Source organism: Periplaneta americana, chromosome 2 (assembly GCF_040183065.1).
Source record: "Periplaneta americana isolate PAMFEO1 chromosome 2, P.americana_PAMFEO1_priV1, whole genome shotgun sequence".
Taxonomy (NCBI): domain Eukaryota; kingdom Metazoa; phylum Arthropoda; class Insecta; order Blattodea; family Blattidae; genus Periplaneta; species Periplaneta americana.
The window spans coordinates 113,300,240-113,324,825 of record NC_091118.1 but is presented as its reverse complement, the minus strand read 5'-3'; the positions used below and the strand labels follow the sequence as shown (position 1 = coordinate 113,324,825).

Sequence of the window (24,586 nt, the reverse complement as noted above, 5' to 3'; positions counted from 1 at the left end):
AATTCACGCAAATATATTGAGTAGTGCAGCAAGACAAATTTGTAAGAACTCATATCCTTTGCGCAAAAAAAAAAAAAAAAAAAAAATAGTACAAACATGTTTAGTAGTGCGTCATAACAATTTGACAATTTGACGCAAACGTTTCGGTTGTCTACCAAATTGAAATTGGAGAAAAGACATCGGATCTGTGTCGAGACAATTTGGTGCAATTACATCGATTCTGTGATCCAATCAGATGTGGTTATCTGCTTCGGAAAACCTGAAACTGTAATAAAATTTATAAAATGTAAAACGGTACGAGCTATAACATAATAGAATTAAACACAGTTCGGCCTAATCGACAAACTACTCTTTAAAGAAAGTTAAATTAAGTAATCTAAATAAACCTGTGGTATAGCCTATTCATGAATTAAATGAATAGGCCTGGTCTACAGCAGCAGGAATTTCAACATTTGCTGTACAAATGGTAGATGCGGTTTTTTTCTGTGTCCTCCAGTTTCCGGACGTTAGGCATCAACAGCATGTCATCCGATCTACATTTCACCACTAGTCTATGTCATTCCGCAAATGTCTGTTGTCGACGCGCGGAGACGGTTAGTAGGTCTATAGGGACGAGTGGAGTTGCCTACTTCAAACCTATAATCAGAAAACCTGAGCGTAATCGGCTGGTGTGGGTGAGAATACTTCTAGCGGGGAGTCAGCTTTATAGTTCTCTCGGATGGATGCAGTCTTGGGGTTCATCCTCTCCCTTCACAATAATAATAATAATAATAATAATAATAATAATAATAATAATAATAATAATAATAATAATAATAATAATAATAATAACAACAACAACAAAATTAGTATGAAAGTTAGAAACCATTAATTAAATGACTTACGACCTTACGAAGTACGTCCAAGAAACCTTAATACTTTAACGAAGTAAAATTAGAAGCTTGGTAGCTCTATGCTATTTAGTCTGCATAATTCAATCATTCATTGAACAGGACTAATGTGGTAATAGAAGCTGAATGAATCGAAGCAAAGGATAAGCCTATAGACTTATTTTTCAGCGTTATCCCTGTCCTTTAAAGTACAGAAGAGCATGCATAATCTGCTTGAAATATAAATAACCCTAAAACTCCGTATTAGAGAATATTAATGAAACCCACTGCCTCGATAAACACACATAAGCCCTAATAACTCCTCCCCACAATCAATTCCATCAATGGAGAATGCCACTCAAGCTCCCATATAACTAATTACTCCTTACATACGTTTCTCATTCTGAATGCTCAAATTTTCTCTCCAAGGGCCGGTATCGTAAACGCCATTTAAATCTTAAGTTGAGTTTAAACTCGGTCTGATTCGTATTATAATCCTTAACTACCAGTTAATCTTGAGTTAACTTCAGTTTAACTTGATCGGCAGTACATTGTTGTTTAGACTGCAGTTCAAGGCTCAACAGTGCAACATGGCATTTCCCGCTATACAGTACACATAGGCTATGATATGTTTTCCAAAAACTAATGAGTGACGTTGAATATTACTGAATGATAAAGGCGGCCAAGACTTTTTTCGAAATAGAGTGCTTACTTACTTACTTACAAATGGCTTTTAAGGAACCCGCAGGTTCATTGTCGCCCTCACATAAGCCCGCCATCGGTCCCTTCCTGTACAACATTAATCCAGTCTCTATCATCATATCCCACCTCCCTCAAATACATTTTAATATTATCCTCCCATCTACGTCTCGGCCTCCATCCACAAAGGTCTTTTTCCCTCCGGTCTCCCAATTGACACACTATATGCATTTCTGGATTCACCCATGTATGCCCTGCCCATCTCAAACGTCTGGATTTAATGTTCCTAATTGTGTTAGATGAAGAATATAATGCATGCGGTTCTGCGTTGTGTAACTTTCTCCATTCTCCTGTAACTTTATCCCTCTTAGCCCCAAATATTTTCTTAAGAAATTTATTCTCAAACACCCTTAATCTCTGTTCCTCTCTCAAAGTGAGAGTCCAAGTTTCACAACCATACAGAACAACCGGTAATATGACTGTTTTATAAATTCTAACGTTCAGATTTTTTTATAGGAGACTAGATGACAAAAGCTTCTCAACCGAATAATAACACGCATTTTCCATATTTATTCTGCGTTTAATTTCCTCCCGAGTATCATTTCTATTTGTTGCTGTTGCTCCAAGATATTTGAATTTTTCCACCTCTACGAAAGAAAAGTTGTTGATGCAGGTGGTTTGTGGACGAAATAATAGTCCCTACCACAGGCTTTTTTGTTTATATATGTTTTCTGCATAATTTTTGTTTATTTATTATATTTTATATGCTTCTGATTTTTGAGGAAGCAAGTAAATTATTAATTTTGTATACAGGCCAGGTCGTGGCTAATAATAGCTCACGAATGATGTGCTATAATATGTTTGCAAAACTTGCATAACCAAGTTTATTAACAAATTCCACTAACATTTGTCATTAAAAATATATAATACAATTAAAAAATCAACCCCATCGATCCCGGCCCAAGTCGATGGCATTTAATTGTGCTTAAATGCGACAGGCTGATATAACCTCAGCAGTTACGAGAATCGTTAAATAAACGATAATAATAATAATAATAATAATAATAATAATAATAGTAATAATAATAATTTCTAAAAAAAAACCCTGCCGGGAAACGAACTTATAACTTCTGGTTCCAAAATCAGACCTTACCCTTACGCTACACCACCTCTTACTATTTGCTGCATTGTAGACGGATCAATATCAAAGAATCAACCGAAACGAACATCACAGCATTGCCTTCGAACGCAATTAGTTTACTCGTGTGAACCTGACTTTAAAACTTTACATTTGAACTACCAAGTGTCGGCCCATTCTTTTTGAACCCAATTGTAAATATGACAGAAAGAACATGAGTTATTTGAACAGAACAATCAGGGCAAACAGGCAAACAAGGTAGAAAGGTCAGATTCAAACTGAAAAGTCGAGACATTAGGCAAACAAGGCAAGAAGGACAGACTGGACGAACTGGCAAAAACGGCAGAGAGGACAAACTGGAAAAGAATAATCAGCACACATAACTTAGGACAAAGTGATTAACAAGACAGAAAGGACTGATTTGAAAATAATAGATTTTGAATATAGGGGAATTCTTATCAACATTTCACAACGGATTTTTGCAACATCACGAATTAATGAGCAAGTGCATTTGTGTAATATTGCAGTGTCTGTATCGATTCACGCAATTCCGTGCCTCGCAGTGACACACACACATCGATCCAGCGGACCGTGACTGTGCCTGTGCCATCCCCGAGCAAAAACAATGCAACCCAACTGCACGTAGCAACGGAAGGCAAGGTGTGCCCACGCGCTGCGTGCTGGTTACTACCAAGTCTTTAAAATTATCACAAATTCGTTACTTCAACGTGCAAACAGTGACATCAGAACATTGTTTCCGTTAGTAGAACAACTGGTTCCGAAATGTTAAGAACACTGGTTTTTAAAATCCGAACAGAGGCAGAGATAATATTTCTCTTCAATAAGGAAGTCTAACAGTCGAACTCAGGCCACTTTGATTAGCGAAGACTGTAAAGTGTAAATTCGTTATTAATTTTGTTCAAGAGTAAGTTTCAGGCAATATAAATTAAAGGGCGTAATCGACCTGATCATTTTTTTATAAAAATGGAGTCGGTAGCCATTTAAATCGTCACTGCATGCTTGTAAGTCTTAAAAATATGGAACAAGTTTGGTCTTAAACGTGTTTACTGTAAAATTGTGAGCTTAGTATGACATAATTGATAAGTGTATATTATTTGTCAATTAAAATAGGCTATACCTATTTCTCGCACATCGTTTCGTAATAAACTGGCTCTTAGAAAAATATGAATGAAATCCTTCCAATGATTAGGAGAATCTCTGTACAAAGTAGGATACGCAGACAGACTACATGTAGAACGAACCTTTTTTTATCTGCACCAAGAACATGTATACTTGGTAAAAATGAAAGTGGCTGACGTCTGAGAGACTTAAGTCCGAATAGGGTATTTCCGTGAGCGCTCGGACAGCCAAGCTTCGTTCAAAAGATTGCGTATATTCTTCTAGTAGTTATAATGGGGAACACATCTCTTAATAATGAACAGATACACTGAAAATAAAATACCGGAGAAGATTGCTAAAATAAAAAGTAAAAGGAAGGAATTATTAAAGGAAAGTTAAGTTACTGAGCTGACAAATAAATTCAATTTGGGCAAGTATGCATTTTATAGATTCACCGATAATAACATATTTGACTTGGTTAGAAACTATTTAGCTATTTTTTATTTCTAAATTTAATAGTTTTGATGGTACGACAAATGAATAAGTTACTATGAAATAAAATTAAGAAATGAAGGCTTACCAACGAGAGAGAGCTTGTATGAAATGTATAAGTATTTCTGTAATGAAAGAGTGATGGAAAATACTAGAATAAGAGAAGATTTAGATATGCTAGCTGCACATTGCAGATTGAAACGTGAAGTACAACTTAGGCAAGTGAACAAATACTGATTGTAACTACATACTAGAATGAGTTGAGTCTTGCACAAAACTAAAAGCAAGTGCAAGATAAAACAAAAAAATGTTGTTTATTAAATATGTAAATTGTAGAAATTGTATTTAAATAATAGTACCGGTATATCTTAGTGTAAAAAAATGATTATAAAGTGTGTAATGTAAGGGTTCAATTGATTACTTGTATGTACTTTGTCTGTGATCTATAATATAATAAATATCATAATTAACAGTAATATTGTAACACAAACACTATATATAACAGGTTCTTAAGTGGAGTATGACTATTGCTCGATACAATGCGATTGTTACTGCAACAGTGCTCTTAGCGTAGTAGTAGGCCGTTAGCTAAGTATTCGTGAGATTGCAAGTTCAGATCTTCGTGGATCTACTTTTTTCTCTTTTTTTTTTTTTGCCTTTTTTTGCCTTTTAAATGCATCAGTGAAAATAAACAGGTTTTAGTAATTTTTTATCCTTGGAATACTTTTCGCTTTATTATTTTTTTTCGTGTTAATAGAAACTTTTAAAGCTAGATGGAAGTAACACTAAAAACGACAATTAGGGGCTTTCATATTAAAATGCTGTGTTAATTATTTTACTAATCCCTGCTGCTTTACACTCTATTGCGTAAGGAACATTCACTAAATAATATATTGACGGTTAAATAATTGACAATAATTAATTTGCAAGTTGTGCTACAGGGAATATGATTATTACACTAATCTAAATCCCTGATAATCATCAGGGTCTAAACGTAGTAATTGTAAACAAGAAAAAAAACATAATTCTGATGACAAAATATATTCTGATTTCCTGGAATTATAACCACAAATTTTCACCAATTTTGTAATTATCTGTAAGTAACATGAATTAACATAAGCAAAGTTATTTGACTACATTACACTAAAAGGAGTTGTAAGAATAAAAGAAAGGACAAAAGAAAAAATTCACTACGGAGCGAGATGCGAAGCATGCTGTGGAGGTAGCCCAAATCAGCGCCTTGTATTATGGAGTTAACTAAAGCGGCGCACGGTGGTTTACGGTAATGAACTGCGTGCTCAGCCGAAGGGACTTCGAACATTTTCGCTGCTCAAGAGACCGGCCACTTTCATTTTGACCAAGTGTACAGTATTTCAATTAAATAATTCAAACCGAAATTATTTTGCGTCATTACAACATTATATATCTTCTTCGTACAACAAGATGATGAAAGACAACAAAATCCTACCTTCATAGTTCGAGTGACATATTTGCTTAGAAGGCTTTATGTTATGTAATGTCAATTTTCTTAAATATAAAAAAGCATAAAATTTATCAGAAATGTTTGCTATATATGTGTGGGTGTTTTATGTAAATTTGTGAAACCCAGAAATCAGGTTACATATGAAGGAACCACTGCTTCCGTCTTCCATTCTGTTCCGCAATGAAGTCAAATTTTACAGTAATGGCGAAGTCAATAAACGTAGACTAACTGGCGGTATTGGAGCGATACCAACCCCAAATGGATTCGTCCAAAATACAGAAAGCAGGAAAGTTAATGGTTTTGTGTGACATTTGAAGAACAATCGTCGTTAAGCCCTTTTTCATCAAAGGTAATCTCACTGCTGAAAGGTAGAGGAAAATTCAAGAAAGTCTTTTTCCTAGCATCCTGAATGGGCAAGAGTATTTTTCAGACTTGTTTCAACAAGTCGTTCGTTCGTGATTAGATGAACAGTTTCCAGAAAGGGAGTTAGGTCGTCGAGATCATCTTGAATACCACCATGGTCGTCAGATTTAACAGCCCTGAATTACACTGTTCTACAAGGGTCATTTTTCTTATATGAAAATATGTGATTCTAAAGGATTTTCATATGGCAAATTCAAATCTGAAAACAGAAATTCGCTATCAGGCACAGTTTTTTAGTTATACGAGAATATACGTCTCATTTAACTGACATTTTAAGTTTGTGATAAAGATGGTGAACTTTGCTTAACAACAGTTGCCTACAGTAAATTTTGTTCTTCATTTGTTTCCATTTTCATGTTGTGGCATTCCTGTTGCTAGTAAAATTTTATGTTAATAAGCAAGTCATTATTACAGGATTTAAAATTGAGTTAAACTGGCATTATTTGGATAGTGGAGACATTCCTTATCATGTGAGTAAATATTCATTTTTAACCATAATATTCCATCATCTGTGGTACCGGTATATAAAATATGTAAAACTTCACATATTTCTCTTTTACAGAAACCTCTTAAACCATAGAAATAAAATAGACAGATTCTAACAGAGAGAGAGAAATCTGGAGTTTAACCTGAAATTCTTGTTAGAGGAAGTGAGTACTGTATTGTTTGTTTACATGAACTATTGTTTCTGCATATGCACAATTCGACTCATGATGACATTCTGCAATGATGTTTGTGACCTAATGAATACTTTGAACTTCAAATACGAGCCACAGGAGTGGATACTTTTTATAGATGCCTCAAAATACAGTCTAAAGGGAGTTCTCCACAATTAGAACATAATGCCTTCTGCCCCAATTGCCTATGTAAGTATGACTAAAGAGTCATATGATATTTTGAAAAATACTCTGAGATTAATCAAATATAATGAGCACAAGTGGAAAATATGTGGTGATTTGAAAATAGTTGCCATGATATTAGGTATGCAACAAGGCTGCATGAATGTTTTCTGTGTCAGTGGGATAGTCGAGATAGGAATTCCCATTATAATAGAAAGATTTGGCCTGAAAGTTGAAAGTTGGAGAAAAAATATACTGAATGAGAAATTGGTAGCTAGTGAAGTTGTTCTGCTGCCCCTCTTCACATCAAGCTAGGCCTTATTAAACAATTTGTTAAGGCCATGGACACATCTGGAAGAGGATTTATGTACCTTTCAAAAATTTTTCCTCGTCTTTCTGCAGCAAAAATAAAAGAGGGCGTGTTTGTGGGTCCCCAAATTAGACAACTTCTGAACGACTCAGATTTTGAACAATGCCTTGCACCAAAAGAAAGAAGAGCGTGGTCTTGTTTCAAGAATGTAACGCAAAATTTTCTGGGAAGAAAAAGAGCTAACGACTTCGAACAATTGGTTCAACAAATGATAAATGGATATAGAGATCTAGGATGTCACATGTCTTTAAAAGTGCATTTCCTAGATTTACATCTACATTATTTTCCTGAGAGCTGCAGTGATGTCTCCGACGAACATGGTGAAAGGTTCCATAAAGATATAATGTCCATGGAAAAGCGGTATGAAGGGAAAAATAGATGCCTGCGATGCTTGCTGACTACTGCTGGAACATTGTTAGAGACTGCAAAATTGAACACAAGAGAAAAAGATAAGATTTTTAAATTCTTAGGGAAAAGTGTATTTTGTTCATATTTTCTAACCTTAAATACGTTTTTCCTTTTAATATAATTATTATATTAAAGGTTGTATATATTTTTTGTGTTATAGTGCATGAAATGTTTGTAAATAATTTTGTAAGTGACCAAAATATTAATAGTTGCATGTTTTGCCTACATAAATACATAGCGTGGAAACGAGAATTATAAAAAAAATGAAATTGCATATAACTTGAAAACTATGCGTGACAGAGAGAAACTAGTTACAGATTTGAATTCAGGAGGTAAATTTCCATGTTAATCAAGAATGTTATACCCAGAAAAATGAATTTAATTGTTTTTTTGTAGAACAGTGTTATTGCTTGTGGGGACACTTAAAGGACATCATGCACATTGATAAAATTAACAGCATAGACTTTTCAAAGAAAGGATCACGGAAGCCATGTTACAAATCACCTTCACCCTACTAACACACATGGGAGTATCGAAGTGAGGTGTGCATTCAAGCAAATGGCTTTCAGAGTAACTGTTCCTATGCAACCTGACTTCTGCCTCAACCTATAGAGCCTATAGGCTATGTTATCTGCGCCATAAAGAGTCCTTGCCCTGTGTCCCCCTCCTATACATATTTAAGGGGTACAATTTTTAAATAATGTCAAAATATCTTAATTTTGAAACTATAGAGGATATCTTTTGCGTGTAATCCTAAGAATTAAAGTTCATCCTTTTATATCGGTGCATATTAAATCATTTTATTTCACTTAGACCTATATGTATTTCTAGGTAATGGGTACAGGATTCTTCGGGGTGAGAGACCGTGATCTACTGGCAGTGTTGCATCCAAACGTTTCGTCCTAGATCATATATAATATATATTATGTAACAGATAACTTATCCCTATGTTAAAATCGGCAGCACTTCGAAGAGAACAACCGCCAGGATCGCCACCCGTCCGCCGTGAACGAACACGAGATGGCAGTACAGTCGCTAATGCAATTCAAATGGGAATTATGACGTGACTCCTTATGTAACAACTAGATGGCAGCATAGTAAGCATGACAAAAGGTGTTACCGACAAAGCCTGTAAGGCCGAGCTATCTGAATCTAGGGTTTCGTCTACAGCTGCAGCTACGGTAGACATCTAGATACAACACTGCCAGCAGACCACGGCTTCTCAGCCCGAAGAATCCTGTATCTATTGACGCCGGCCGTGAAAAACCTACATTCTAAGCTTTAGGTAAACTGTAAATTGGTAAAGTTCACAACGTGATAAACGATGAAGGGACAGAATTGTTGCGAAAACGCATAATCTGTAATGAAGAATTATATGTTGCCTTTGTGACACTTATTTTTAAATTTATTTACGAATCTGTGTCAACTTTGCATCGATGTTTTAGATCAATCCCAGACTCGCCATTAGATTTACATAACATTCGCTCTGTAGCTGAGGAAAACATAAGGAAAACAAAGTTGATGAGCTCAAGAGAGATGAGACCCCATAGTCTCGGAGCACGAGACCCGCTCGCTTTCCCAAGACTACGTAAGTGGCTCAACAAATGATTATACACCACATCATGGCGTGTTTTTGTTGTTTTTTTTTTTTTTTGATATTTTTATGTTAACATCAATGAGCATTCAAAATCCATGACATGATACTGATTTAGTGTTATAGGCCTATATCTTGCTCTGTGCGACATCCCACTTTGCGGAAAGGGGGAAAAGAAATAGCAAAAGGTTGTACTAATCTGTGGAAAAAATACGACTGAACTGTCATCTTATACTCCAGCAAGTAGTGATCAGATCATTGAAATAAAGGCAACCAGAAATCTCTTGGTTTGCTTTTCAGTACTTTGACGCCCATAACCAAGTTAAGCCATTTGAAACTCAACCGTCAGTCACCGACAGAGATAAAATGAAACATCTTTACGGTCTAGAGCAGAAACGATAAAGTATTATCCGACCGTATTAATTTTAAATCCGGAGAGGGGAAGCAGAGCGCTGTCAATCCAGTGTCTCCCACTAGTTACTTACAGAAGCGATAAGAAACGAGGGAAAGTGACCTACAGTCCTTAAACAATTTACTCTGGTAACTGTAGACATCAACTCATTATAATGAGAGAATAATATAGGCATCCCGACTATTAGTAAAAAATATTAATAAGAAACACATCAGGGCTTCTTAGGTCTATCCTACCGGGCGGAGAGGACAGGTCCGTGCAGGTTTGACTGAACGTTATGGGTGCTATTCATAGACAATTCACAGCACGCGCTACGAGCGTACTAAGCTAGCCCCGGCTATCCACTGGTTACTAGTACAGAATTCAAATCATATCCTATCGCTAACACTGGTTTATAAATACGAAAAACGCTGATAATCCACCGAAAGCCCGCGCTAAAAATGTCTATGAATACGGCCCTATAATATTAAGTAGTCAACATCGAAGATTTTGTCACTGCACTGCACTCCGACTGACATTTCGAGTGATAATAAGACTAAGCGTAATGTTATCGATCAGTATTTCAGTTTGCCAGTAGACTACTCATTTTCAATTTTAATTAGGCTACATGGTCACATTTTAACCATTATTATAAAGGGAAACTTTGCTTTTTTAGTGAGGCATGCCTTGTGATACAAAAACCAATCGAATTCGGCTTCAATTTTCTTAGAGCTGTCTTTAGTTTCTTTTCCTGAAACTTAAACTTTTCGTCATGAGTATTTTGTAATTTCCAGTCAACTTGTTTTATAAATCGTGAATTCAGACTTTGCAATAGTAGCATCGGCTCGTTTTGTAGTATGATAGAAAGAATATGCCTACTTTAATTTCTTGGTTGGCATTTCTTTTTTGTTAAAAATATTCTTTATATTTCTCATTGATTCATTATATTGCAGTGTATAGTAAGTACTGTTCTCCAACCAGGTGATTAACCGTGAAAGGAATGTGCTTACTATTGCGTCATTTTTTATTTTTATTTTATTGGGTTGTTTTACGACGCTGTATCAACATCTAGGTTATTTAGCGTCTGAATGAAATGAAGGTGATAATGCTGGTGAAATGAATCCGGGGTCCAGCACCGAAAGTTACCCAGCATTTGCTCGTATTGGGTTGAGGGAAAACCCCGGAAAAAAACCTCAACCAGGTAACTTTCCCCGACCGGGATTCGAACCCGGGCCACCTGGTTTCGCGGCCAGACGCGCTGACCGTTACTCCACACTATTGCGTCATCAATTGGAGCGAAGTAGATAGATAATATTACCGTTATAACATCAGTTTAAAAAGCATGCGCTCTCCTGCATATGTTATTTCCTGTATGGAGGGACTAAAAGACCAGGAAATTAACCGTGATCTAATTTTGTAACTAGGGTAATATGAATATGTGTGTATCAATGTTATCGTTTGTGCTTTGAAAGTTAGCCAGTGGAGATGCGTGTACCCACGTGTGTGACTTTATGACATCAACATTCATTCATAGCATCACCCCGCTGCGTCTCATTCCCCTGAGACTTTCTCCTGGTTGGAGTACAGTATACGTGTTCTTTTGAAACATCCAAAACACTAACATGCGTAGGCGTAAATTACGCATTAGAAAGAAGAATGTCTACACAGACTGTAGGCTACACCATCGCTATCCCGTGCAAGAGATTAAACTGTTCGATGGTGAATCTCACCCACGCAGGTTGGTGACTGCTGCAGCAAGTTAGAATATTTTTCGCATGTTTTGTTAACGTGATTGCACAGTACTCAAACTAGTCACAGAGCCGTTTTATGTGCCGAAATTTCACCAAATTTGCTGGAGATAGAGCCTCGGTTTCTTTATTTCGAACAACAGGGAAACCATACGTTATGAATAGGGGGCGGATGTTGATGAAAAGTCATCATCTTATTTTTCACATAGAAATCGTTTCTGTGTTAATAGGTCAGTAGTAATTACCTACTGAAAAAGTGAATAACAGTGAAATTTGAGTTTTATAGTTTGGAACAAACTGTAAAGATCATCCCTCATTCCACTGAAAGCTTCAACTCACACAACGGAAGTAATATAAAATGCTTGACAACAGCTTAGTTTAAGTGAGGGCTTTGGCCGTTACTGTTCTTTCGTCAGTACGAGGGTGTCTTTGGAATTTATGTTTGGAAGGAGAGAAACTTTCACCGTGTCCTGGACAGGATGTTGTGTCCCCATGGAAGGGAAGGGACAATATTTTCAATACAAACATTGCAAGAATGCAAACTGCACCCACAATTTGGTTTGTCATTTACATTCCCCCATCTGGAAGATCTGGTAACAAACGTGAAGAACGGAAGGAGGAAGAGACGGAGAATGAAGGGACTGACATGGACCACCACCGATTGAAACACATTGTAAACCCTCATTAAAATCTATAGTTTTCCTTTAAAACCTCCATTTTGTTGCATAGCCTTTTCCTTTATCTTAGCCAAATTCTAGGAAGTTCCTCCTCTCTCCGAGATCTGCAGAGCAGTCATTGAAAAAAGGTGACTAATTTTTAACAAGTTGTGGTCCGAGTACTTTGAATAATATTTAAATGTCATTTTCTTTTCATTTTATGTCATTTTTCCATTAGTTTAAGGGCATTTTAATGATCATTTTAAGTAGATTTTTAGGTCATCAACATCCGTCCCCTAGTTAGGAACAACTTCATTTATCCACCGCAGATGACACAGAGTCTGTAGGAATAGATATTCAATATTTTTGCTAAGAAACCTCCAAATTAGAATCCGAGAGGTCGTTTAGATCGGCACGCTGTATGAGCGGCGAAGTGAATTCGCGGTCCCCGAGCAGAGAGCACGCTCCCGTGGGCGGGTGATGAATGCGTCGTAGCTAACGAATGCGCAGGAGCCTGTCAAATTAAATCAACACCAACTCTTCGGCCGGCCTGCTTAGTATTTGTCGATGCGCTTTTGTTTTTCGTGACTGGAAAACTGTAATTTCGTCACCATCACTGCTGCAACCTGCTGATTAGTAGCCGAGCCTCGACTCATTAGTCGAAGCGACATGATCGACCGACCGGGACGACGCTACGCGGCCTGCATGAGAACTAGCTTGTAATTACTCACCCGACAGTCGTTTGTTTTTGGGAGTCTTGTATAGGTGGGGCGCTGGTGTTCATATGAACAAACTAATTTACTTCTACATCTTGGCTTCTCCGTACGGAGTGGTAATATAAATCACCATTAATTAATCAATAACCGATACAATATCTAGCGTTGTCGCCCGGCGGCCACTTCCAGCTACGAGACAGTCATCTGTCTCCACTAGAATTATGTTGTCACGTTATGGGAGCAGTTTAACCTGACGACAGGGCGATTAAATATACCGAGGACTATCAAGCCTACAAGGGAAGTACACGTCTACACTCACGGGCTCGTTTCCGAATTTAATAAATCGAGATAAATATACAAATAAGATGAATCTATATGTAGGATTTAATAAATGTGACCACGTACAATAATAGGGACCAAACGTAATTACACCATTATGAATTTATTTCTTATTTAAATATGGGCTACAGCTGTAATGGAGCCGCGCGATAGTGTCGTGGTTAAGGCGTTGTTAAGGTAAGCGTTCACTACATCATATCGCACTCCTCGGACGAATCGCACGCAACGGATATTTTAAGTGCAGTGCGTTCACTGTAACGGCTCTATAACTCATCGTCTCATCGGATTCCCTATCAGCTGTTTAAAACATATGACGTACGATATTGACATTGCTGAAAACAGAGGAGCAAATTAGCTCCTTAGCAAATAAGAATTTGTAATTGTTTCATGCTTCTTAATTGAAGAGGAAGAAACGAAAGAGATATTGGTTACATAATACAGTATATACTGTATGTAAGAAACGATTTGATTAAGGCTGGTTCACAATAAACCGGGTACGGAAACTACAACGAGAACTAAAATATTATTAAAATAAATGTATTTAAATCTAAATACATTTTAACATTAATTCCGCTCTCGTTCTCGGTTTATTGTGAATCAGCCTTTACTGTAACGGGAATGCCTCAAATTATATAATTCTTCGCAGTTTTCTATAAGCGAAATAAGTTTTCCGTCTGCCATTTTGGCGTGGCACTGAACGTGACACAACATAATAATAACAGTTGAGCAATTAAAATTGATTAAAGAAGGCCATGATTACACGCATGAAAAAGTTGCTCATCCGAGAAACGTGGACGGATTTACCGAAAGCCGATGCGTGCGATACGATAGTGAACGCGGTTACATAACAATAACAGCAAAGATTGTCTTTTTCCGATCCGTGCGATTCGTCCGATGAGTGCGATACGATGTAGTGAACGCTTTCCTTTAGAGTCCCTCGATTGATTTATTTTGCGAAGGTTGGATCCGGCCGTTTTAGGCCCATGTACTCCCTATATGCGATAAGTTCGACGGCATTCGTGAATTCGACGCTGACAGGCGGGCCAGCTTTCCTGGGTCCTGTAGGTAAGGTCCCATTGGCTACTTACGAGCCCGAACCCAGAGCCCCGAGCCTCAAGCCCTTATTAGAACCTAGATCAGACTCGAAAACCCGTACTACCCCCAGATATCACCCCAACCAATTTCTGCTATTAGAGATGACAGATGAAATTAGGGTGAAGTGGAGAGTGTTGGTGGAATAAAAGAGGGAAATGGGAGTATCTCAAGAAAAACCCTCTGCAACATCTGTTTTGTCCACCACAAGTTCCAACCACATTTGATTGAGAATCGAACCCTGGACGCCGGGATGTAAGGTCAGAGCACTGTAGCCACTGACTCGTCGAGTCCTTTAATATCTAAGGAAAGAACTGAAATAAGGGAACAAGATGCGGCCTGCCTTAATGTATAATCCAGTAAGCACTTGCAATGACTTTGCTTCCTTGAAAATATGAAATAAAAAGTTTTCCTTAGTCCTCAATGATAAAGTAGTTGTATCAATACAAATTATGTATAATACATACTAATACATTATACGATAATAATAGTTATTTACGCAACAAGTGGGATATGAGCATCATTACCGCTCGAATGCGTTTTGCAAGAGCGAGTTCTGTAACTATATGAGAGCGGTAATTATGCTTATCCCACTAGTTGCATACAATATTTTACTCGCGTTTATTTAATAAGGCATTTAATGCATTCATGATATGATCATTGGCCGAGTGCGATATGTAAATGATTACCGCACTCAGTGCGGTAATGAATGTCATTACCTTAGATATCGCACTCAGTGCAGTAATCATTTACATATCGCACTCAGTGCGGTAATGAATGCCATTACCATGGTGATATGACGATGGAAAGGTATCCATTGTCAAACCAACGCGGATAAAATATATTACATAATTATGTACAAAATTTTATATAAGTTATGTGCCTATGTACGGTTTTACCACAGTCTAGTATATACAGTCACGAAGCTTGAGTTTATGAGGGTACTAGGAACGATAGACTGTGCAGGTACTATTTCGCATTGTCTTTAATGAGGCGATAGTAGCGATCCTAGTAGTTAGCAATTAGGGCCTATATATGGATGCATATTTAGTACGTATTGAGCTTCGTGACTATGTACTAGACTGTGGTTTTCTTTCTCATAGGTGATTTGTTTTTCCATTTTCTAGTTATTCAGTGCCGTCAAATCATTAAATATTTTAATTGGTGATGAGATCAGATAAATGTTTTTGTGCAAAATAGGCAAAATTTTATTAGAAAAAAAAATAGAAGTATTCATTATTTCATCCATACAGTTATTAAACGAGCAAAATGCTGGGTAACTTTCGGTGCTGGACCCCGGACTCATTTCACCGGCATTATCATTATCACCTTCATATCATTCAGACGCTAAATAACCTAGATGTTGATACAGCGTCGTAAAATAACCCAATAATAATAATAATAATAATAATAATAATAATAATACAGTTATTAGTATTATTTAGGCCTATTAGTGATTCGGCTTAATTATTGATATATTAATGGAGATATTAATAACTGGTTCCAGCCAATCAGAAAAAGATCATTCAATGTCTCAACTCTCACTACAAAGAGACTCTAGGCGTTGTGCTGCAAGCGGAAAGGTCGCGGGTTCGTTTCCTAATGGGGTCATGGATTTTCTTCATTGATCTAATCCTTCTGGCAGCACTATGACCAGGGGGGTTTACACAGAGTCTAAAAGAAAGGTGTACAGGGAGATTTCCTTGGAGGTAAAGGCGTCATACATACCTATTGCTACTAATGCTGATTGTTTAGAAAATGTGAGGGCCCTTACTTGCTTCTAACCTGTGCCCTCCAAGGCCTATGACTTAGAGAATAAAACAATTGGGATACATTCACCTTTCTCTTTTATACTCCGCTATATAGTTACAATGGTTAGAATTTCAGTAGGGAAGAAAAGATTCATGACTGAAAAGGTCACGTTCAAAATCTGCTAAATACATAATTTTACATATTGAGAAGTGGGAGAAAGTTATAGGCCTTTATCTCAATAACCATGAGTAATGCAATTCTTTTCATATAGACCATAAATTTACCAACATGTGTTCTTTGCTATTAGAACTCAAATTGTCAATAAATCGTTCAATTAGTTTAGCAGATAATGATGGTTTAATTGTAGCTACATTAAGCAGGGTTTGAAGCGAAGTTTTATGAATCATCAATAAAATTAAATTTACAACAGTTTATTTTACTGAAACACATAATGTGGTTAATTGTTACACATTTTTTCATTAAAAATGTGCTACTTTTATCACTAGAAGGACCGTGCCTGTCATTGTAACCAGTAAGCGCCCTTTAATGCTTCACAAATCGCACGGCATATGTCAGCGCCTTTCTCTATTGATTGACTTTTATACAATTTTAATTATTAAATTTCCCGGAAAAAAATTAAATCTGTAACTCAAATGTGTGTGTGTCTAATGCCTATCCACTTCAATTGATTCGGGTTCCGCGTACTACTGATAGACGGAAGGACTGACCCATTTTCAAATTGCACACCACTTCGGTGGGCCACGTTTTCATGATGTGTATCTGTGACGAGTTATGTCGTGTACTATGGTGAGTGTGTGTTAAATGTCCATGTAAATGTAGTGTAGGAAATGGGTGAGGATGATGATGTTGAAGGTGAGAAAGAGAGAAAGGGAAACCCGGTGCCGGCACGTAGCCTACTCCTGTCAAATATCACCAAGGGGGCCGCCAGGCTTAACGTCCCCATCCGACGGACGAATCACTATCAACAGTGGGGTGCAATGCGTTTGCGCTAGATTTATTGCTTATTTACAATTGAAAAGTATGGTCATATTTAGGGGTAATGGGTTTGCGCCAACGACAGTTTTAGGTACAAATTTTCATTTTTCTTAAGTTGGTAGAGCACGAAATCTACTAGTGCACGATACCCAGATAGCATGTTTTGTTTTAGTAGTAGGCACATTGAGTGAAAAGACATGAACATTGTGAGGGAGACTAGTGACTAGTGAAGGTTGTCATGGAGGTAGTCCAAAGGTGCAGCAATAGAGGACAGGACTTACTTTTAAGAGATGGTTTTAGGTTTTAAGTTTCGTAAGGCGTACACATAATTATGTAGATGGACGTATAGCCTATGTTGGCGTTGTACAGTGAAGAATTGTCCTGCCAAAATAATAATCTTAAACAGGGAAACGAAAATTTTAGGCGCCCATAAACACCAAAGTAATGAAAGAGATTTCGCACGGCAAAAAATACGTGCGTCGTGTAAAAGGAAAGCGACTAGTGACTTAAGTGAAAAACCAGGCATCATAATAATCTACAACATTCAATGAGAATCCAGAGTCTTGTGCTAGTGTATTGCATTTCACTGACGTTAAACTATTACGAGAAGCAATCTACAGAGAACCACGTCACCATTTGACGAAACTACCAACAACCTTACTTGAAGTTCACGAAGCTGTAAATGAATTGCAACCAATGTCCTCCACTAACGAAGATTTTGTATCGTATCATAACATCTTAAATTTTTTTTGTACCAACCTATGAACAAAAAAGTTGCATATTACGTTTAAGTTACTGGCGCAAACGCAATACGGATATACAGCAACCAATTTGGCGCAGTTACAAGTGGCGCAATCGTGGTGGCCCTCAACAGTGGCATATGCCTTCCCTTTATATGCACTGCGGAAAGATTTGGAATTTAACCCAGGCAGATTGGTGCACAATTTAGTCGTTAGAAGTTGTGCACCGCCATCTCTCCTAGTCCCGAAGTAGAAATTCTACAACCATCATTTCTTATTCCTTACTTTTAATCCTTTCTTGTTTCTTTGCTTTTGAGATACTGTAACAGAATATTCTGTTGTCGTCCACATCTGTGGAGTAACGACTAGCGCGTCTGGCCGCGAAACCAGGTGGCCCGGGTTCGAATCCCGGTTGGGGCAAATTACCTGGTTGAGGTTTTTTCTCGGGTTTTCCCTCAACCCAATATGAGCACATGCTGGGTAACTATCGGTGCTGGAACCCGGACTCATTTCACCGGCATTATCACCTTCATCTCATTCAGACGCTAAATAACCTGAAATGTTGATACAGCGTCGTAAAACAACCTACTAAAAAAATATTCTGTTCTCGCGTCCAACGCAAAAAAAAAAAAAATTCGCGGATACCTTACTAACGTCCGCCGTATGTATAGACTATCATGAGATCGCCGCCTAGGATAGAGGGTGAGGTGCAGTAGTTTCCATTCACTATTAGTGATGAGGACGATTATTTTTTAGTTATTTAACGACGCTGTATCAACTACGAGGAAGGACGATTAGGAATGATGCAAAATTGCTAGAAATATTGCGAAATAAACAGAGTGCGTTGAAATTGGACCTACAGCTGGGAAACCGACGCTCTAGTTGGTGTGCCACTCTTTTAAATGACACTCAAATATTTAATTTCTGTTGTTTGTTCACAGACTCCGAAACGTGCATTCCCGTCGAGTTCTAAACATTGATTTTTTCCATCATTAATGTAGTTTCTCCACGTAGCACGTAAAAATCATGCACTGCTCAATCCCCTTTTATTTAATTTTATGGGATAGCTCCCTCTCTGTTACTGTGAGGCGAATACGAACAAATCCATGCATGAAGCCTGCTCGCTGTGGAGGAGCCCTGCCAGACACGAGTCCTTTTTTTTGTGCTGCATCCCGCCCGCTGTAATCCGGATTATTTGGAGTGGAATAATAGGACAGCCCGTTCATAATGCCTAATCCACTTGTATGTTGTGGCGTTGCCTAGATACCATCTAGCGCCACTGCCATTGTTCTGTGTCTGCAGTGGTGGCTCGTCTTACACCACACACGAAACCTTTTAAACACAAAAGGTAACAATCTGTCAAATGAAATCACTATTGTATACAATATTGCACAAGGCGAGAAAGTAAACATTTTATCAACAAAACTTTAGTTCTATTTACTTCTTCAAAAAACTTCCTTTACTTTCACTTCTACACTGCTTTCTATAGACTTATCAGATCTTTAACCACATTGCATCAACTGTTCGATTAGATACAGTATCGATAGTATTGATATTAGTGAGAATATTTGGCGAGGCGAGTCCCAGAGTTTGCCATGGGACCAATGAAGAATAAACACTGAGCGAAATTTCCTGTTCTATTTTTCTGTGCGCATACACTCTGCTAGCATGTAATTCCACTTTCAAACTATAGAGGTTAGTGCTATCGAGCACCCGCAAACGGTCTAATAGCAAACAGCTTACTGGCAAGTCTGCTGAAAAGTATCTACTGTATATTTTCTGCTATAAATTGCTGTTGCGATACCAGTGCCTACTCTAGAGAAAAAGGCAGAACTTCACGCTGATGCAGGTATAACTGGTTTGAAGGTCACTGAAATAAGTCACTGCTACATCAAAGGTACTGACGTGCAGTATCCATACTTAAACCTAGGCTTCGTAATTCAGCTACCTATAAGCTGGAATGAAGTTGCTGGATTCGAAGTATATGTGACGTCACAGCGTAGAAATAGGTATGTTCGTATGCAAAATAGTTACGCATGCTCTGCCTTTTGCTATAGTCTAATAAGTAGAAGCCAGGACGCAGTCATATTGAGTAGTCTTATCGATCACTGTTGTGTTATTTAAATAACTTCATCTTTGTGGCTGATTGAAGGTTCATTGCAGAGGTAAAATGTCTTAGGTAAGACACTCAAGCGTGTAATATTGCAGGAAATAATTGGAGATATTTGAACTAATGTTTTCACTGTCAATATAGACAACATTACATATACATTGTGTAAAATAAACATAAAAGTGATAAAAAAACAGTGCACTGAAAGACAATGCAATTATATCAAAAGCCACAAAATTGTGTTGAACGTAGTCCAAAAGAATTAGTACCATCAAAATCTGAAAATTATTGGGATATTAACTCAATGTTTAGCATGTAGCCTACCATGATGTTCAGTGTCAACATCCCAATTAATAAATTAAATAATCTACATTTCAGGGGATTTTTAGAAAAATACATAGAAAATTAGTGGGTTTTCAGTGATGACCGACATATGCAATATCCTAATGAAATATCAGACAATAGGAATAACTTGTACTAAATCATGCACCAATAACGTCATGTGTTATTGAAAGAATTTCTTGCAATATAAAATCATTTCAAGTGACATCCACGTATATTCAAGTTTCGTAACTTAAGAATGCACGTTATTATGCACTGCGAAGATCACGACGAAAACGAACATCACGGCTCAAATATATGTTTATTAGTATAGCTTCAGAATGTCGGGAGTTGACTGTACTCCACGAACACGAAACGAAGACCTGTTTGTTTATATCCTTATCTGCTGCATCATCTGTGTTCGGTGTACTATATACTCAATGTGTCTTTAACTTCAGTCTTTAAGTAGCTGGAATACGAAGCCTACTTATACTTCTCTATACACTGATGGGATACTGATTGAAAAAAAATAATCGGTAATAAATCAAAGCGGGATTCGAACCCACGCCTGAGGACTTTCTCGAAGCACAAGCCCCACTTGCGATCTACCCATTAGTCAATATTGTGGCTGGTTTAACGACACTGGTTTCACTTGGCTTGCATTTACGCTTGCTTTGACCCATTGTGCGCCCTATATATGAAATATTTGTCCATGCCCGACAAATGGTCTGGATAGCATTTGTGAATATGATGATGGCAGGTGGACCATCCTGCTTCAGCCCTGTCAGATTATTGAATAGTATGGGCCTAGTTGGTTACTGATATACATAGAAGGCTTAATTCAATTGCTACATTGTTGTTAATTTATGTTGCTGTAATAAGTTAAAAACTGTTATTATATATTTTATTCAACAATATAATCATTATGGTGCAGTCAGCATAAAATCGTGAGTGTATTAAATTTCACTTAAAAATTGGAATAATGTAATGTAATAAAATAGTTTGAATTCTGGAAATGTTTCAGAAAATTGGCATAAATTTAAGCAATAACTCATGATTAGACTTCGTTGAGTTGCCACACGCAGCATGCAATCAGGTTGCCGATGTACGGTAGTATAGAGGAGATGAGCGACCGCCCGATCTCGCAGTTCATGTTAAGAGTTGTGACCGGTCCAAACAGATAGAGCAGCTACAGCTAATGCATACCTATGTAAGCACTTGTTTTTGCATTACTGTGGTTGGAATAGTCAAAGCTTAACATTTGTTCAGTGCAGACAGAATTCAATCAAACATACTACAATGAGAGTGTTACTGTTCAAAACAATATCCTTACCCCCGCAGCCAGTCTTGACCCGTTGAAGAACGTGTTTGGATTCTGTTAATTATTATGCAGAACATTACTGAAAAATAATGGAGGTAATTGATGCATTGGATAGCACAAACAGTTCCGCTGTTGCAGCTGTAAAATCATTGCTTTCTGAACAGCTATTGAAAGATATTCTGTTCATTGATTCTAATTTTAAAATCGTGTCCAAAAGCATCATCCTGTTACAGTCGTCTAAACTACAACTCTCAGAAGCCCTTAATATAGTGGATTAAGTATCATAAACCATTATCCAAAATAACAATTCACTAATTTCAGAAAAAGTGAAATGTAAATTGAGAAACATTATTGTTAAAAATTCTGCCTATTCACAACTTCGTATTATAAATGATGTACCATCAGGTCACTACAAGACATCTGAAGTTGGTGTACTAAAAAGTAGTGAGTTTCCGTTCTTCAAATATGCACGTATTACATCGTGTGATGTTGAACTTATATTTTACCAATACAAAAACTGTTTAAGTGGCCATCGGAGGAGGTTCACTTTGTAGTCGTTCAAAATGTAAGTAACTCTTCACTGAAATGTTCATATTCAAGGATGATGTATCTTACATTAAATTTTAAGAGTTAATATATCTACACATTTCCTACTTCAATGATCATTCATTATATTTCTTGAATGCAGGATACAGGTTTTATTGTAACCGCAGTATACTGCTCAGTGTTTACATCAGAGGCATACTTCATCCGTTGCACGCCCCCTTCTCATACAGTCTATACCGCGAGCGCAGTAAACCTTGCGATTCTCGTGGTAATTCCACGAAGTCTACTCATGATTTATCTTCAAGCAACAAAGAAGTTCAAGAAACCACGCGAGGTAAAACTGCCATATTATTGAATTTAACGAGCGAAGAAGCACAAAGTATACAAGATACTGAAGATTATACACAACAGTGAAGTATATGTATAAAGTAAGCCTACAAACCTGCTAAAATAATATTATTACCTTGTTACAGTAGATTATATAAGTAAATGGTTACACCTATAAATGATTGAACTTAAAGGGAAACAGTTATTCAACAATGTAATCATCAACCAGAGCTAGGTTTTGTGCTCGTACGGTTAGCCTGATAAGCCCCAGGGCCCGAAGCCCTTCCTATAGGCCTATCAGCATCGGAAACCTGTACTACCTCCAAGACTTCACCCCAGCCTATTTTTAACTATAGCAGATGATAGATGAAATGAGGGGAAGGTGAAGAGTGCTTATGGAATGATAGAGGGAAATGGGAGTACCCGAGAAAAATCCTTTGAAACGACTGCTTTGTCCACCACAAACTCCATTACGACCTGGTTGGAGATCCATCTCGGGGGTTCGATCCCGGGCCAGGTCGACGGCATTTAAGTGTGCTTAAATGCGACAGGCTCATGTCAGTAGATTTACTGGCATGTAAAAGAACTCCTGCGGGACAAAATTCTGGCACATCCGGCGACGCTGATATAACCTCTGCAGTGCGAGCGTCGTTAAATAAAACATAACATCCATCTCGGGCGGCGTGGATGATAAGTAAGACCGTGTATGTACGGTCTTACTGTACGTAGCCTACAGTATGTATATAGGCTGTATACAGGGCGTTCTGAAGAAAGGTTCCAATATTTAGAGAGGAGGTAGTACGCATCAAAACAAGAAATAAAAGTTCTATAAACATGGGTCCTAAAATTAATATATTCTATCACTGTATGAGCAGCATATCTTCCACTGTGAGCTCTTGGGCAAGAAACAAATGGGGAAACAGAATGCAGTCGATTATCACTACTTATTACACAGCATTCCTTTGTTTATGTTTATATCAAGAGGACGCTTAAGCAGACGACACCACGTTAGAATTTGTAATCGTACTTACTTATGGCTTTTAAGGAACCCGGAGGTTCATTGCCGCCATCACATAAGCCCGCAATCGGTCCCTATCCTGAGCAAGATTAATCCAGTCCCTACCATCATATCCCACCTCCCTCGAATCCAGTTTAATATTATCCTCCCATCTACGTCTCGGCCTCCCCCAAAGGTCTTATTCCCTCCGGCCTCCCAACTATCACTCTATATCAGCGGTCATCAGCACAGAGCACGCTCGAGCTAGCGTCTCTTACCTGCGAGTAAGAGACTGCACTATAGTGCACCCGTAGTTGCTGGCGTGTACGCTCTCTCCCTCTCTGTCAGCTGCACGACGAGGCATTGTTGTTGCACCGAATACCCTTTATCCATTTCAGCGAGTGTTGACGACCACTGCTCTACAGTATATGCATTTCTAGATTCGCTCATATGTGCTACATGCCCTGCTCATCTCAAACGCCTGCGTAATCGTACTATTAAATGTAAACTGATTCCACACTGCACTAATTGACCTAACATTCTAAACGTGCTAAGTGCCAAAAACAACTTTCTGAGATATTGATGACAAACATACTGCGGAATGCATGTTGAGATACCTACAACGCCGTCTTTTGGCGCACGAATGAGTCACAGTTGTGCTACGACGAAGACAATTTAGTATGATATTCTCATATGGATGTTCCTCCCTTGGATTGAATAAAATAAATTTGTCAAACATTTAGAATGTCAGGTCATCAATTTTATTGCTCTACGATCCGGAGAAGTTAGTTTCGTATCTATTGAATGAGATCATGTTTTATTGTAAACCCTTGTTTTTTCTGGACCGACGCATGCGACGTTCGATGTGCGAGGCCCGCCTTGCACAAATCCAGACTACACGAGAGATAGTGAGTGGTTTCTATAACTGCGAACCGCGCAGATCTCGCATCTCGCAGTTATAGAAACCACTCACTATCTCTCGTGTAGTCTGAATTTGTGCGAGGCGGGCCTCGCAACTAGCTTGTCGCATGCATCGGTTCAGAAAAACCAAGGGTTAACAGTAGGCCTAGGCCTAACATAGGTTCTAAAAATTAATATCT

The 24,586-nt window shown here is 37.8% G+C and overlaps 1 protein-coding gene across 3 annotated transcripts in view; it reads right to left on the bottom strand.

The window, feature by feature from the left end:
* The window catches only part of Awh (LIM/homeobox protein arrowhead), a 295,276-nt gene that overhangs the window by 45,739 nt on the left and 224,951 nt on the right, over nucleotides 1-24,586 (bottom strand). The window lies entirely within an intron of this gene.